The sequence below is a fragment of the Cucurbita maxima genome, unplaced genomic scaffold (genome assembly GCF_002738345.1).
Source record: "Cucurbita maxima cultivar Rimu unplaced genomic scaffold, Cmax_1.0 Cma_Scf00009, whole genome shotgun sequence".
NCBI lineage: Eukaryota > Viridiplantae > Streptophyta > Magnoliopsida > Cucurbitales > Cucurbitaceae > Cucurbita > Cucurbita maxima.
Genome location: NW_019272025.1, coordinates 415,749 through 432,875, shown reverse-complemented (window position 1 = coordinate 432,875; position 17,127 = coordinate 415,749). Strand labels below are relative to the sequence as shown.

The 17,127-nt window shown below is 41.4% G+C and overlaps 1 long non-coding RNA gene across 1 annotated transcript; it reads right to left on the bottom strand.

The window, feature by feature from the left end:
• Positions 1 to 7,510: 7,510 nt before the first annotated feature.
• LOC111483798 lies at positions 7,511 to 16,787 on the bottom strand. Its single transcript, XR_002718416.1, has 2 exons — positions 16,701 to 16,787; positions 7,511 to 7,615 (listed from the first exon to the last, which is right to left on the bottom strand). It is a non-coding gene; the product is annotated as an uncharacterized LOC111483798 (long non-coding RNA).
• Positions 16,788 to 17,127: the final 340 nt, after the last annotated feature.

The window sequence follows — 17,127 nt, the reverse complement described above, 5'->3', positions numbered from 1 at the left end:
ATTCTTTTTGTCTAACTGTCTTAGATAGTCTTTCATCCATGCCATCTCCTTTCCAACTTCAGCTCTTGCATCTCTTGCCACGTATGCAACCTCAGTAGATGAAGCAATAACACAGTTTTTAAGCTTGGACATCCAACTCATTGTTGTTCTATCTATAGTGTGGATGTATTTAGATGTGCTCTTGCTAGAGTATATATTCCACTAAGATCAGCATCCACAAAATCTTATAGAACTACTTTTTCATTATCATAACAAAGTGAAGTACTAAATAAAATACCTCTCAGATATCTCTAAAGCCACATCACAACTTCTCAATGTTATTTCGCTCGGTTTACCATGTAGTTTGGTATCAACATCCACAAAACCTTGCAGAACTATTTTTTCATTGACATAACAAAGTAAAGTTCTAAATGCATGCAACCATCAAGATTTTACTTATAATTCCAAAAATGATATAACCTTTTATTAAATGCAACATTTATTCGCGGAGGAAAATGCATGATTTCCGGTGAGAGAATTATTGCCTTAATGCGAAACGTTCTTAGACCCTTTTATATATGTATGCACAACTTTTCAGCATCCCTTGAAACGATTTTCTCCTGAACTTATTCCCTGCGTGATATTGTATTTGAGAGAACAGAAAATAGGGTGTATCGGCGTCGAGGTCGCTGTGTGTTAGTCCGAATCGATAAAGGTTGCAACGTGTTTGTCATAATTGGAAGTAGGGTGTAGCGTTGTCGAAAATCGCTGCATGTTCGTCGAAATCGAGGGAAGGAAAGAAGTCGATCAGCATTTCGTTGTGTTTTGTGTTAGGAAGACGAACGTCTAGATAGAACCGGATAATCGCGATCATAGCCCTTAGGCTTGGCCTCTAGTTTTAGCCCACAACCCAGACGTAGAACCCGAGTCGCCTTCGTTTTTGGCCCAATACTCAACAGATACGGAATCAGCAGACGCATGCCCAACATCTTCGATTCAACTTCACACGCGTACACAGTTGTGGCTCGGCTCGACAACCTTGATTTCTTGACTTATTGACAACGGCTCGACGACGCGGCTTGTCGACTCAGTATACTCATAATATATTGATTCCTAGGTTTTCGGCACTTCTGAAGTCGTTTCTGCCTTTTTTTTTTTTTTTTTCCTTCTGAGGTCAGTATGGCTCTTATTAGTAAAAAACAGATTACTGTTAGAGGTTTATCTTGATAATTAACATGAGGGCTAGCTTGGTTACGGTATGAAATGTTTCTAAGTATATTTTGTGATTCTTATAGGAAGTAGTCAACGATTGGAGTTAGCTTACAGTGAGTACCTTCGGCCAAGGACATCAAGCGAAGTGACTTTACTGTTGGATTTAGCCTGTTGTATGTTGTATGTTGTATGATGGTGCGCGCCCCGTGGCTTTTGCATGCACCATATTTTATGTGAAATGACCGTGTTATGCCTTACTATGTTTTCTGGTAGGGTTATGAAATGCTATGGATGTTATGATATTATTACATGCTATGAAGGTGTTGAACGTTGTTATGCATACATGTAGCATAATGGAGTTATGTATGGAATGTATAAAGAAATGGACACGTAATTCGTATTATGTAATATGCCATGTAATGCAAGTTATGGGATCTCATGCATATATGTATATCATTTGCATCGGGATACTTCTCCTTTATGTCATAAAAGTAAGTGGCATCCAGTGAACGTGTAAAACGTTGTGCCCAACAAAGCCTGGCCCAGGGGTACGTATACGAGCCCGCCTGGTGGGCCCATGTGTGTGTACATGGGCTGTGTGTGGAGAAGTACCACACATACAACCCTGCCCAGAAAAGAAAAGAGCGTAAGGCCATGTATAGTTTTTTGAAAGATAAGTCTCACTTATATGTGGCATGTGTTTGTATATCTAACCCCAATAATGGGTGACTTATTGAGTATTTCATAAAATAATCAAGTCACATGCTACCTACATTTTTCAGGTAAAGGCAAGGCACCAATGTATGGTTGACGGTGGAGCTGAGAATACCATGGAAGTTGATGAGATGGCATAGTTAGCACTTTATGTTTTTATTTGGGTTTATAAGTTATATCGTTGAATATTTATTTTATTTAAATTTTCTGGATTCAAGTATTGAACGTATTCTTTTTAGAGTTATGTTTAATTTGGATTTTTGAACCTTTATGTAAGACATTTGTATTGTTTCCAAAGTAATTGATGATTTATGCATTATATGGGTGACGTCACTAATTAGGTTAAGAAAATTAGGGGCATTACAAGGTACTTCTTAGATATCTCTGAAGTTATTTTACACCTTCCCAATGTTATTTTTCTGGGTTTACCATGTATTTGCTACCAACTCCTACGTCATGTGTTATATCAAGTCTAGTGCAAACTATAGCATACATCAAACTCCTAACTACAAAAGTGTATGGAACAGATGTCATGTACTCATGTTCTTCAACTGTTTTGGTAGAGTGCCCCTTTGACAATTTAACATAATTTTCCAAAAGGGTAATCCTAAGTTTAACATCATTAATCTTGAATTTAGACCACATCTTCTCAATGTACTGCTCCTAGGATATATTAAATGTGCCAACAGATCTATCTTGAGAAATCCTATCCTATGAACCTCCTTCGTTGCACTCAAATATTTCATCTTAAATACTAAAGACATGCTTGCCTTCAATTAGTTTATCTCTATCATACTAGATCCTACAATTAGTATATCGTCCACATACAGTAGTAGAAACACATAAGAATCAGTGTATTTTTAAAGTAACAACACTGATCTTTTTCACTCATGTGCAAACCACTCTTGCACATTAAGGTGTCAAACTTTTTGTACTATTTTCTCGGTGCTTGTTTCAGTTCATACAAGCTCCTATTGAGCTACACCATGTGTTCTTTGCCTGGAGATGCAAATCCTTTGGTTGCGGCATAAGATCTTCTCATCTAGACCTCCATGTAAAAAAAAAAAAAAAAGTTTGCATCCATTTTCCAAAGCGACTATACTCATCAAAATTTGGATAGTAGTTAATTTCACAACAAAAGAAAAGATTTCAACACAAACAATGTCTTTTCTTTTTTAATATTCTTTAACTACTAATCAAGCCTTTAACCTCATTTTTTCAGCTGGTTCAGCCTTGATTCTGAACGCCAATTTGTTCAACAAAGCTATCTTTTCTGTAGCGAACTCAATCAACACATATGTATTATTCTTTGCAAGTGAGCTCATCTCATCCTCCATAACTTTCTCCCACTCGGCTCGGCTTAGCGGCTCAATACCCATAATATATCAATCTCTAGGTTTTTGTCCCTTTCAAAGCCGTTTCCGCCCTTATTTTTACAATCTGAGGTCAGTATGGATGCCCACCATCATAGACAGATTGTGTTGGGAGTTTATTTTGATAAATTGCATGAGATTTAGCTAGGGTATATTATGAAAGTTCCTAAATTTTTATGTGGTTATTATAGGATGTAATTAAATCTTTGGAATTAGCTTGTTGTGAGTGACTTCGGCCAAAGCCATCGAGGTAAGTGACCTTACTGTTGGAGTTAGCTTACTACGTGTTGTATGATGGCGCGTGCCCTATGGCCCTTGCATGTACCATATTTTATGTGATATGACTATATGATGTATGGATTATGTGACTGTTTACGCTATGAAAAGTAATGGATTATGTTGACTGTTGACTGTTTCCGCTATGAAAAGCTATGGATGATGTTGACTGTTGACTATCTATGCTATGAAAAGATAGTTGATCTGCTATTATTATATGCCATAAAAATGTTGATCGATGCCATGGATACACGTAGTATATCGAGTCATGAAATGCTTATGGATTTGGAATGTATTTTCATGTTAGGCAATATGCCACGTAATGTAAGTTATGTGATATGCCATGTAATGTAAGAAACGTATATGTGATGTTAGCAATGCTTATGTAATGCCATGTTAGGTATGTTAAGGGACCTCATGCATATATGTATGTCACTTGCATCGGGATACTTCTCCTTTATGTTACGAAAGAATGAAATACGATATTTATGTTCGTCATGATATCATGCGGGGCCTTTTCTGTTCTGTAGTGTCCGACGACGTGTAATACGTTGTGCCCGACCAAGCCAAGCCTAGGGGGTACATATACGATCCCGCCTGATGGGTCTATGTGCGCGTACATGGGTCGTGTGTGAAGGAGTACCATGCATCCAACCCTACCCAGAATAGAAAAGCGCCCAAGGCCATGTAATGTTTACGAAAAGTTAGATCCTGCTCATATGTTGCATGTGTTTGCATTTCTAACCCCAATAGTGGGATGACTTGCGGAGTATTTTATAAAATACTCAAGCTATATACTACCTACATTTTTCAGGTAAATGCAAGGCACCAATGTACTGTTGACGGTGGAGCTGAGAATACCATGGAAGTGGACGAGGGGCATTTTTAGTAGTTTATATTTATTTGACTTATTTAAGTTAAAGCATTGAACATTGTTTTATTAAGAGTTTTTCCAAATTCAATTACTGAAGGTTTTATTTTCGAAGATATGTTTGTTTGGATTTTTGGACCTTTATGTAAGACTTGTTGTATATGATGAGCTTCTGCTTAATAAGTTATGTATGCAAGGTGACGTCCCTAATTACGTTAAGAAAATTAGGGGCGTTACAGTTGGTATCAGATATCTAGGTTATAGATCTTGTCGACTGGCTTACGATGTAGGCCTAACATACATCGAACTATATATATTATGTACATACATCATAAATTGTAACTCATACAATTTTTAGTCTATCCTTTAGCAATGTCACTTACCTGATTAGCTTAAGCTGTTGTCACTAATTTAAATTTCGATTTTGTCCTCTGAAATCTAAGTCAACCTATGTGAGCCCATGACATTAGTTTCAAATTCGAACTTTTACTAAATTATTCTTCTAATTTACAAGGGTCCATGTGTTAGATTTTATGCAAATATTAGAATTTTTGGATGAGTAAAGTATTAGGAATATTTTATATATTATTAAATATTCCATTTTCTATGGTTACTATTTTATGAGAGTTAATGGTTAAAAAAGTTGATACTTATACTTTCATGCTCTATGTCATTTCTTTTGTTGTATCATTTAATTCTATTCACTCAATGCCCTCAAGTCCTCTATTATTTCTTTTGTTTTATCGGGACTGTTTGATCATTTAATTCTATTCATGGAATTTTTTCGTCCTCTAATATTTTTTTTGTTTTATCATTTAATTCTATTTTCCGAATCTTTGCCTTTTATATATTTTTTGTTTTGTCATTTAATCCTATAAACAAAATGTTATTTCTTTTGTTCGATCATTTAATTCTATTCACGGAATCTCTCTTTCCTTCGCTCTGTATTTACTTTTCTATATGTATTTACTCTTAGCTTTGAATTATTAGCGGAATCTTCATTTTTTTCTTCTCTCTTTTGGATTTTGTTCACATATATCATTGGACAATTTTTAATATACTTCTAAATCTAACTTACTTCCAAATCTTCCTCTCTCATTCATATCTCAGTATTTGTTTTTTTTTTCCTTTTAATTAATTATATTCCCAGATTTTCTTGGCCTATTTTTGTTAAATAATTGTTGCTTCCAAATCTTCCTCTCTCTCATCTCTGTATTTTCTTGTCTCTTTTGATTGAGTTTTCCAAATTTTCCTATCTTTTTATCTATATATATATTTTTTCTCTTTTGATTGGTCCATTTTTAATTCATTCTTTGGATTCATATAATTTCTAACTCTTCATTGATTCTTTGGCTTCAATCTAATAATTTCTAACTTCTAATTGATTCAATAGCTTGGAAATGATAATTTCTAACTTCTACAACCCAATTAGGAAAGAATAATTGCAACATAATTAGAGAAGATCTAGGAAAAATCTAAGCTATAATTTGGGTGTGATTTCTTATAAACAAAATTAATTATAAAAAAAAAATTAATATATACCTTGACAATGACTTTGCTTTTTGTTTTTTATGTTTATTTGATAATGGAGGAATGGATGAGAGATTAGTGGAGAGAAGTGTGGGGAAATGTTTTTTTTTTCATGGTAATCTTTTTTTGTTTTTTAAGGGTATTTTGGTCATTTACCACCCTAAATCATGGTTTACTTCTTCAACATATTCCAATAGCATTGTAACTTTTTGTAATACCTTTACACCATGACATAAGGCTTCCCATCAAATTGTATGCCATTTAGAGGTCACTTTGGTCATAAGCTAGTGTTACATAATCATAGGGGCATTTTAGTCATTTTACACCTACGCTTGATTTAGCCCATTATCATAACCTAAAGGTCACAAAATTTCATACATAACATTAACATCATATTGAGCCTTCTCCTAAAATTTCAAGAGCAACACAATTTATTTAGTAGGTTTGTGGCTTAGGCGCTTCATTCAAATCAATATTCATGTCGACAATGAGGTTGGAAAACTTTAGATACTAACTCAACCTTAATTTCAACTTTCTCACTTTCTTCTAAAGACTTGCTTCCTTTCACCAATTAGATAAATGCTGAATCAATTTTTTACATTTCATAGCGATCTTAGTAATTTTTTTCCAACTCCTTACATCATATACCCCTAAAAGGAACTTTCGTCCTCGAAAGTGTAAAACTCGTATCCTACATCCGGGTACTTTTCTCTTATCTTATCTCTTGTTCCAATGTGATCTCTTTCATATACTGGTTTCGTCTCAGTATTTTTACGAAGGAAATCTATTTCTTGCAAAGGCTTTCAACTCGCGGATTAAGATTTTCCTAGGCTTCCCTTCGTAACTTAATTCCATGTTAATTTGACAAGGTTCATAGTTCATTTACATGGATGAGGTATGTCAGGTAGTACTTGTCTATATGCTATCAAAATTTCCGTTAATTTGTCTCAAAAATTTATTTTAAGCTAGGGTCCTTATATTTTGTTACCTACGATCGATGTCTAAACGCATCGAGTCATCTTTCTACTTGACCAATAATGTTGGCAATTCAACGAGGGACTTAAAGATGGATAAAGCCCTTACCCAATATACCTTGTAATTACGTCTCAAGTTCCTTTAATCCTATTGATGTCATGCTATAAGGGCTTTGCGGACGGGGTATTCTTGGTAGGTTTTTCGAAAATACGCTCGGGAACTCATTTAATACTGGTATGTTGTCTAGGGTCTTTTTTTTTTCCTCTTACATCCGCGACACATGCTAATATAGATGTAACGATATGCATTCAAAAAAAAAATGCACCAAAAATCTCGCGATTTTCGGCGGGATTTTCCCCAGACCCCCACATTAAACCCTAGGGTCTAACGGCCGCCTTTCTGTAGCTGTTGTTGTACCGTGAGTGAGAGGCAGTCAGATCGAGGTGGGAGATCGATAATGTCGCGAGCCTTAGGTAGGAGCAGACCAACGCCAAGGTACGTTGAGGCAAGGAAGTACAAACGCACCATCAGAGACAGATGAACGACGATGATTCCACCGGCGATAGTAGTCAAGTCCTGCGATTAGGGTTTGTCAAGGCTTTCGGGCGAGGAAGACGAAGTGGCAGGCGCGGGTCGATCCTACGGGTATTCCGCGAGTTCGTCTCGACCAGCATACAGCCCACACCTCGCAGGTCACGCTCGGACACCACCATTGGGCCTCATGCGATGCATCTAGACGCATCCAGAAATCCTGCGACATTAGTGATCTTCGCAGCCCATCGGCTTTGGCTTCATCAGCGGTTTAGTTGCACTCTAGGCTCGGTGGCTCGGCTTAGGGGCTTGACATACGAATAATATACCAATTTCGAGGTTTCCGACCCTTCTAGAGCCATTCCCACCCTTGTTTCAACCACTTGAGGTCAGTATAACTCCATTTTGATAAAAACAGTTTGTGATAGGGACGTACCTTGGTAGCTAGGCATAAGAGCTAGTTGTGAGATGGCTCTAAGTGTATCATGTGATCTTATAGGAGGTAGTTAGGCACCGGAGTTAGCGTTGCGAGTGACTTCGGTTAAAGCCAAGGAAGTAAGTAACCTTATTGTTGGTGATAGTTATGTATGTATGATGGTGCGTGCCATGTGGCCCTTGCATGCACCATTGTGTTGTTAATGTATGCTAGGTTATATCTTTCTTGTAGTGAAACGTTGATGTATGCCATGTTTATGTATGTGATGTTTGTGCCATGATTTGCTACCCTGTATGCATGAGATTGATTGACATGTCACGATTTTAATGAGAACTTTGCATGCCATGAATGTGATGACTAATATGCTACGATATGCTTACTCGATGTTTAACTCAGTTATGCTCTGTAATGCGGTGAGCGGATGGAACATGTATGTATAATGCCATGGAGGTAAGCCTTAAGGACCTCATGCATGCTATGTGTTATGTAAATGGGGTTATTTCCCCGTTATGCTGGTGACGGTACGGACGCGTACGTTCGATATTATGCTCGCTATGATATCATGCAGGCCCTCCTTTTTTCGTGACATCTGGTATTGTATGTCATACATACCCGACCAAGCCTGGCCTAGGGAGTTTGCATGCGAACTCGCCTAGTGGGCCCACAGTCACGCACGTGGGCCATGCGTAGGAAAGTACCACGCATCCACCCTACTCGGACAAGTAAGGGGCCTAAGGTCAAGGGAAGGAATAAAAGACAGGTCCCCCTCATGTATTTCTTTCTTTTGGTACTCGTGCTTACGTATGTGTATTGGATGCGACCGCATGTATCCTAATGTATGTTATATACTTAACCCCAACAATGGGGCGACTTATTGGGTATTTTATATAATACTCAAGCCACGTGCTACCCATATTTTCAGGTAAGGGAAAGGCCCCCATGTACGGTTGACGATGAACGCTGCGAAGACCATGGAATTCTTAGGGAAGGCTTGTAGTGTCGTAGGCGTTTTGTTCGGATTCCCTCGGATGATAGTTATTGCAGTTATTTCTTATAGTTATCTGTTGGTTATTTCTTAGTGAGGTTGTCATTATTATTTTCCCCCAGGTATGAACTACTTATAATAATGAACGTATTGTCGCTATTGAGGCTGTCTTACATAAATTTTTGTACTTTTGTCACACGAGTACAAGGTAACGTCGCTAATTAGGTTAGAGAAAATTAAGGGCGTTACAGTTGGTATCAGAGCTCTAGGTCACATATCCTTTAGTGGTCTACAATGTAGGCCTAAGGCACTTCCATGGTCCTCCAGCAACCACACCATCACCGTCAGGTATATGTATCTATTGTAAGGAAGAAGTACGGTTGTACGCTCTCTTGTCCCGATGTTAGTATGTTCTATGATGTGATAGATATATGCTTGTGTGTGTATGTGGCTAATGCCATTGTGTGTGTATGCGACTTATGCCCTTGTAATTGTTTATAGAAGTGGATAGATTAGTATGTAACCCCATAGCTATTGTTAGGTTTAGATATGCCACCCAGGACGCGAGGAGAGAGTACTAGGGGGCGACCCCCACTTAGGGGTAGGAGCGGAAGGGGATGAGGCCCCAGCTGTGAGATATCCGTGGAAGGGCCCAACGTAGTGATAACATTCCCGCTGCCAGCAATACCCCAGCCCACCCGAGACTCGGCGGTAGAATTGGTAGACGTATTGCGGATCGTAGTACGAAGCCTGTCCGGTGACCAGTCAGCTAACGACTCTACCTCCAATAGGGAAGCCAGATGTTTGCGGGATTTTAAGAAGGGCGACCCACAAACCTTCAAGGGAGCTTCCGATGACCTGATAGAGGCACAATTGTGGCTGAGTTCCATAGAGACTGTATTCAGGCTAACAAACTATCCCAAAGACCAAAAGGTTGAATACGCAGTATTCATGCTACATGTCGATGCTCAGGTATGGTGGCGCTCCACCCAGGAGCTTATTAGATTCGGGGGACGAAATCTCATGGACAAAATTTAAGGAGGCCTTTGTAAAGGCATATTACTCAAACATCAGGAATTCACTCACCTTAAACAGAGAGGGCGTTCGGTTACTGCCTATGCTAGAGAGTTCACCAAGTTGAAGTGCTTCGCCCCAGATTTGGTAGACACTCACTACTGGACGGCCCGCCGGTTTGTGCTAGGGTTGGACCGAAAGATCCATAACGTGGTTGAAGCGATAGCACCTACAACTTATGCTGACGTGCTGAGAGTAGCATAGGCCATGGAGGGGACCGATGGATAGAGCAAATACCGCTCATCGACCCAGAGATGGAAACGACTCAGTTACCAAGATGATCGCCGTAAATCCCGTTCATCAACTGAGAGATAGAGACGATGCCATGATTGGGATGACCACCGCGATTCATCCCCATCGCCGCCACCGAGACGACCAGACAGACGGCTCTGCGATTCCAGGCGGGGCCAGCAGGGGAGAGAGGGCAGGGCAAAGACAGACCCAAGTGTAACAAGTGTTGGAAGAACCATTGGGGGCGGTGCCTGGCTCACTCTAGAGCCTGCTTCTGATGCGAGAAGGAGGGTCACTTAGCCAGAGACTACTAGAGAGGTCGCACCAATAACGTCGGGGGTCACCAAAGACCACTACGCACAGTAGATGCCCCCACTCAGAACCGCCCTCTAGCGAGGGCCTATGCCTCCACCAGCAGGGACGTTGAAAACCCAGATGCGACGGTGACAGGTACATTATCCGTCCTTGGCCATTTTTCTTTGACGTTATTTGATTTGGGGTCTACGCACTCCTTTATTTCCACTGATTTTGTTAGTCAAGCAAAGATCGTATTAGAACCCTTGTTACATGATTTTCTAGTAGCCACCCCGATAGGGGTGGATATGGTCGCTGCCTATAGGGTAAGGAATGGTCACGTAGTAGTATCAAGGTTTAGCTTGGGTGTAAACTTAATGTTGGTCGATATGACTGTGTATGATGTAATCCTAGGCATGGACTGGTTAGCGGAAAACCATGCTAGCATAGATTGTCACAAGAAGAAGGTTATTTTCACGTCACCGTTTAGGAACAGGTTCAGATTCAATGGCACCAGTCTAGGTACAATGCCCAAGGTGATATCGATGATGAAGGCAAAGAAGCTTGTCCAGCACGGGGCCTGGGCGATACTAGCCAGCATAGCAAGGATCAAGGAAAAATGTGCTCCTTAACCGCGTTACCTGTTGTGAATGAGTTCCTAGATGTGTTCCTAGAGGACTTGCCAGGGATCCCCCCATCCTGAGATGTCGACTTGCCCATATCCAAGGCCCCATACCACATGGCACTAGCAGAGTTGAAAGAACTCTAGATGCAACTACAAGAGATGCTAGATAAGGGGTTTATCAGACCGAGTGTGTCGCCTTGGGGTGCACTAGTGATATTCATCAAGAAAAAGGCCAGTTCCATGTGCTTGTGTATCGATTACAGGGAACTGAATAAGAGGACGGTGAAGAATAGGTATCCCCTTCCACACATCGAGGAATTGTTTGATCAGCTAAGAGAGGCCACATTGTTTTCAAAAATTGACCTTTGTTCAGGTTACCACCAGATCAAGATAAAAAATGAGGACGTGCCGAAAACATCTTTCAAAACGAGGTACGACCATCCTAAGTTTGTGGTAATGTCATTTGGACTCACTAATGCCCTTGTAGTGTTCATGGAACTGATGAACCGGGTGTTCAAGGAATATCTGGATACCTTTATCATTGTATTCATAGATGACATCCTGGTGTATTCAAGGACGGATCAGGAACACCAAATGCACTTGAGGAAGGCCTTGACGGTCTTGAGGGAAAGTAGATTGTATGTCAAGTTCTCGAAGTGTGAGTTTTGGTTACGCGAAGTCTCGTTCCTAGGACATGTGATATCGGCGGAAGGAGTATCAGTTGACCCTGCCAAGGTGGAAGCAGTCACCAGCTGGGCCCGTTCAACTACTGTGACTGAGATACGAAGTTTTCTGGGTCTGGCAGGCTACAACAGATGCTTCGTGCAGGACTTTTCTAAGATAACGACACCCCTCTCACGACTGACTCGAAAGGCTACGACATTCGTATGGACCGAGGAGTGCGAGGCAAGCTTCAGAGACCTGAAGGAGAGACTGGCAACCGCACCCGTGCTCACGATGCCTGATGGTACAGGGAACTACGTCATTTTAGTGATGCTTCCAAGAAGGGCCTCAAATGCGTGTTCATGCAACACGGGAAAGTTATTGCCTACGCATCCAGACAGCTGAAGGACTATGAAAAGAACTACCCTGTGCATGACTTGGAACTAGCAGCAGTAGTCTTTGCGCTAAAGATATGGCGACACTACCTGTATGGGAAGAGGACTCAGATCTATACCGACCATAAGAGCCTGAAGTACTTCTTCACCCAGAAGGAGTTGAATATGAGACAACAACGGTGGCTAGAACTAGTTAAGGACTATGACATAGATATCCAGTACCACCTCGAGAAGGCCAACGTGGTTACAAATGTTAGTTTATTTAATCTTGTATTAGAATTTTAGAATTTGTGGATAATAGCAAGGGAAGTTAGTTGTTACTGGGAAGTTAGTGTAGATTATTAACAGTTATTTAGTTTTTTTTTTCTTCTACATATGTACAGTGCAGCAAATTGAAGACAATGAAGTTGGTTTTGTTTATTTTTTCCAAGTGTTGTCTCTTTCTTGTTTGAGTGTGTCTAACATTTGGTATCAGAGCCAGGTTACATGCCAAAGATCATGTCGTCGAAGTCTGCAACAAAGGAAGGTCTGGTATCACTCCAATACCCGACGTTATCGAGAACCAACTACTCAGCATGGGCTATGAAGATGAAGGTCTATTTGCGTGCTCAAGGGGTGTGGGACGCAATCGAATCAACTGAGTCTCTGGATCTTCTTGATGAAAGAAAAGATCAAATGGCCTTAGCAGCTATCTATCAAGCAATCCCTGAGAAGGTGTTGTTTTTGCTAACAGAGAAAGAGACAGCAAAAGAAGCATGGCAGACGTTAAAAACTATTCATGTTCGATGTTGAACTTATATAGGAGGCAAAGATCCAAACTCTAAAGATTGAGTTTGAAATTATGAATATGAAGAAGTTCGAGACTATTGATGATGATGCAGCAAGGTTGACAGAAGTTGTTAATAAAATACGTACTTTTGGAAACAAGTTTGAAGAGGCATACTTGGTGAAAAAAATTTCTCCGCTAAGTACCTCCTAAGTTTCTTCATATCGTATTGGCAATAGAGCAATTTGTCGATTTAAAGGTGATGACCATGGAGGAAGTCATCGGTCGTCTTAAAGCATACGAGGAACGGATCAGTGGTAACAAAGAGAATACTGAGCATGTCTTATTGACTCAAGGAGAATGGAGAGCAAAAGAACGTAGCGACAATGGAGGCCATAGCCGAGGGCGAGGTCGCAGTGGTCGCTGGAGGGGAGAGGTCATGGACGTGGAAACGACCCGTTTCATCAAGAGAAGAAGGCTAACAAGAGCGAGGTAAGATGCTACAATTGTCAAGGCCTAGGCCACTATGCCTCGGAATGTCAGAAAATGAAGTGTTATAATTGTCAAAAGATTGGCCATTATGCATCCGACTGTAGATCGAAGAAATGGGAGGATCAGGCACACTTGGCTGAGACGCAAAGTGATGAGGATGAGCCAGCCTTACTTACAGCACAAGTTTGTGAAGTCCGAGCTCTCGGTTCACCAGAGTTGACGGAGATGGCTCCTTATGAAGAGAAGGTTGTCCCAGAAGAAATTGAGAAGAAAAGCAACACTTGGTTCCTAGATACGGGAGCGAGCAATCATATGACTGGTTATCGAAGTTGGTTCTCAGAATTGAATGAGTCAATGACCGACACGGTGAAGTTCGGAGATGGATCACTTGTAGAGATAAAAGGACGTGGAGGTGTGAAGATTGAATCGGAGAAAAAACAGAGAAGCGAGAAGAGAAGAAGAGCGATGGCGAGAAAATCGTTAGCGCTGTGAAGTTTGAATCTGAGAAGAAGAGCGATGGCGTTGTGGCGGAGGTTCAGAATGTGGAAACAGAGGTAGCAAAAGCAAAGGAGATAAAAGAGGACTGTGACGGCGAGAAGAAGGAGAAGGAGGACGGAAATAATGGCGGTGCTATTGAAAAACAGGTCTCCGGAGAAACAAAAATAGAGAAGGAGATGGAGAAGGAGAAGGAGGCCATTGTTTCCGGCAATGCAATTGAAGTAGCACAGGTAATTAAACCAATTGAGGAAAAGTCGTTGGCCGGATACATAGAACAGGTAATTAAAACTGTCGATGAAAAGCAGTTGCCCATTGAAACGAAGACAGGGAAGAAGGAAGGCGACGATAATGGCGACAGCGGCAGTGTTGAACAAGTAATCAAACTGGTGAAAGAAATTATTGATATTGGATGTCATTATGTGAAGGCAAAGCAAGTAGAAAGAAACCATTGCATGGGAATCCAATTACATGGACTTCAAAGAAACAAAAGATAGCGGCACTTTCATCCTGTGAAGCGGAGTATATTGTGGCGACATCAACTGCTTGTCAAGAAATATGGTTAGGATGTTCGAGAAAGAATTAGTTTGAAGAATATAAGAATGTGAAGATCGAAATACAAGATTAAGGGGATGATTTGTTAGTTTATTTAATCTTCTATTAGAATTTTAGTATTTGTGGATAATAGCAAGGGAAGTTAGTTGTTACTAGGAAGTTAGTGTAGGTTATTAACAGTTATTTAGTTTATTTTTTCTTCTACATAAAGTTGGTTTTGCTTATTTTTTCTAAGTGTTGTCTCTTTCTTGTTTGAGTTTGTCTAACAACAGATGCCCTAAGTAGGAAGACAGCGCATTCGTCTGCACTGATCACGAAAGAACCCAGAGTGCAGGTAGATTTTGAGCGAACAAAAATAGCAGTAGCTCTGGAAGGTATTAAGGCACAGCTGGCTCGGCTAACTGTACAACCCACCCTTCGGCAGAGAATCGTTGAGGCGTAGGCAAAGGACTTAGGTTTAGCGAGGGTACTTAACGAAATAGAGACAGAACCAGCCGGTGGATACTCCAAGTCAGCGGATGATGGGTTGCTATACTAAGGTTGCTTTTGTGTACCGGCGATAGAGGAATTGAGGGGTGAGATACTGAAAGAGGCGCATAACTCCCCATTCGTCATGCACCCTGGCGGTTCGAAGATGTATTAGGACCTCAGACCCCACTTCTGGTGGTGTGGCATGAAGAAGGTTATCGCGGAGTTCGTCAGATGCTTGGTTTGCCAACAAGTTAAAGCACCCAGACAGAGATCAGTAGGATTACTACAGCCCCTCAATATACCAGAATGGGAGTGGGAGAACATCGCCATTGATTTCATAGTGGGCCTACCTAAGACGCTGAAGGGTTACACGGTCATATGGGTGGTCGTGGACAGATTGACAAAGTCAGCACATTTCCTCTCTAGCAAGGCCACCTATAAAGTGGACAATTGGGCACAACTGTACATGAAGGAAATCATCAGATTACATGGGGTCCCTGTATCGATTGTATCAGACTGAGACCCATGTTTTACTTCAACATTTTTGCGTGGACTCCAGAAAGCGTTGGGCACTCGACTGGACTTTAGCACGGCATTTCACCCACAGACCGATGGACAGATGGAACTCTTGAACTAAATTCTAGAGGATATGTTGCGGGCTTGTGTACTTGATTTCACTGGGAGTTGGGACTCGAAGTTGCATCTTATGGAATTCGCTTATAATACCTACCAGACGACAATCGGTATGGCACCGTAAGAGGCATTGTAGGAAGGCAGTGTAGGACACCATTATGTTGGGGCGAGGTAAGAGAACAGGAACTGGTGGGTTCGGAGCTAGTCCAAGTCACGAACAAGGCGATGTAGCAGATCAGGGGGAGGATGCGCACTACTCAGAGTAGACAGAAGAGTTACGCAGACTCGAGACGAAGAGACCTGAAGTTCGAAGTGGGCGACATGGTATTCCTGAAAGTGGCCCAAATGAATGGCGTTCTAATGTTCGAACGTAAGGGTAAACTGAGTCCGCGCTTCATAGGACCCTTCAAAATTTTGGAGCGAATTGGACTCGTTGCGTATAGGTTAGCCCTACCCCCGTCCCTCTCATCCATACACAACGTGTTCCATGTATCGACACTTTACAAGTACCTAGTGAACCGCACGCATGTGATAGATTATTCAACCCTAGACGTGACCGAAGACTCAAGCTACGAGGAGAAACCGGTGGGGATCCTAGCTCGCAAGATAAAGACCTATCAGTGAAATTGCATTTGTCAAGGTGTGGTGGGGGAACCAATCATCCGAGGAGGCCACCTGGAAACGAGAGGATGAGATGAGGGAGAAGTACCCAAAGTTGTTCGTGGATGCAAACCCTTTCGAGGACGAAAGTCCTTCGCAGGGGGGTGTGATGTAACGATACGCATTACAAAAAAAAAATGCGCCGAAAATCTCAGGATTTTCCCCACACCCCTCACATTAAAACCTCGGGATTTACCGTGAGCGAGAGGCAGTTAGATCGAGGTGGGAGATTGATAACGTCGTGAGCCTTAGGTAGGAGCGGACCAACGCCAGGGTACGTTGGAGCAAGGAAGGACAAACGTACAATCAGAGATGAACGAACGACAACGATTCCACCGACGACAATAGTCAAGTCTTGCAATTAGGGTTTGTCGAGGCTTTAAGGCGAGGAAGACGAAGCGGCGGGCGCGAGTCGATCCTTCGGGTATTCCGCGAGTTCGTCTCGGCCAACGTATAGCCTGTACCTCGTAGGCCGTGCTCGGACACCACCATTGGGCCTCGTTCCATTTTGGCCCAAACCAGCGACGCATCCAGAAACCCTGCACCGTCAGTGATCTTCACAGCCCATCCGCTTTGGCTTCATCGGCGGCTCCGTTGCACTCTAGGCTCGCAGCTCGGCTTAGAGTCTCGACATATAAATAATATACCAATTTCTAGGTTTCCAACCTTTCTACAGCCATTTCCACCCTTGTTTCAACCATCTGACGTCAATATAACTCCATATTTATATAACAGTTGGTGATAGGGACGTACCTTGGTAGCTAGGCATAAGAGCTAGTTGTGAGATGGCTCTAAGTGTATCATGTGATCTTATAGGAGGTAGTTAGGCACCGGAGTTAGCATTGCGAGTGACTTCGGTCAAAGCCAAGGAAGTAAGTAACCTTATTGTTG